This window comes from Echinops telfairi, unplaced genomic scaffold, assembly GCF_000313985.2.
Source record: "Echinops telfairi isolate 266 unplaced genomic scaffold, ASM31398v2 ScPeMD7_7456;HRSCAF=8494, whole genome shotgun sequence".
In the NCBI taxonomy this organism is placed as follows: domain Eukaryota; kingdom Metazoa; phylum Chordata; class Mammalia; order Afrosoricida; family Tenrecidae; genus Echinops; species Echinops telfairi.
In genome coordinates this window covers 22,594-23,528 of record NW_022111356.1, presented here as the reverse complement: position 1 = coordinate 23,528, position 935 = coordinate 22,594, and the positions used below count along the sequence as shown (strand labels likewise).

Sequence of the window (935 nt, the reverse complement as noted above, 5' to 3'; positions counted from 1 at the left end):
ATTCAGTTTATATTAATGGTGGTGGGATAATTTGGAAAAGAATATCAATAATAGTTGTAAAAGTAATATATGAAGAGTATAAACAAAGGCACTGAATTATACATGTAATAGTTGTTGAATTGGGGAGTTTTTGTTGTGTATATATTTCCAAATTTAAATTGTAATGATATGACAAACAATGAGTGCAAAGAAGAAGAAAAATTTGGATCAATAATGATGATTGCATGCCTTTTTTTTTTTTCTTCAAGAAACTTCATTATTGATACAGTATTTATTTGCCATCGCTCTGTCAAATCCTGAGCCAATTACTATCCACAGGCTGCCAGGGGAGGTGCAGGGAAAGGAACATATTGGGCAGACAGATGTAGAACAGAGAACTTTGGGGGGTGGATACGGCTCCTTCACATGGCAAAGAGGATCAGGAAGGCCACCATCAGGTAGAAAAGCCCCATGGCCTTTGAGAAGGCAAAGCCCAAGATGGTGTAGGAGAAAAGCTACTCCTTCAGAGAAGGGGTCCTGGCACAACCAAGGATGAGGCTCCCAAACCCAGTCCCAATGCCGGCTCCAGAGACCTGCCACTCCACCTGTGGCAACCCCACCACAATGAACTTGGCTGCTGTGTCAATGTCCCTTGAGATGATGCAGGCTTAGAAGCTGCGACTAGGGATCAATGAGGTCAGGGAACGTGGGCCTGTCAAGCTGCTGAAGTGCTCATCTGTCAGTGTCTCCGGCTGTTTCCGCACCAACACAGACAAGAGTTGGGTGAGGTAGTTAATTGTACCAACCTGGCCAATAAACACATGTGGGGTTAATTGAAGGGCAGAGGGATAAATGCCTTGGTGAACCTCGCCTTTCTAGTTCTTGGGTCTCTTGCCTTGTGATGGTCAGACCAGGGTGCAGCTGCCTTAGCAGTTCCCTGCTTCAGCTTGCAAGGC

The 935-nt window shown here is 44.9% G+C and overlaps 1 pseudogene; it reads right to left on the bottom strand.

The window, feature by feature from the left end:
• Positions 1-275: 275 nt before the first annotated feature.
• LOC105979925 overlaps positions 276-935 on the bottom strand; it is a 6,094-nt pseudogene continuing 5,434 nt past the window's right edge.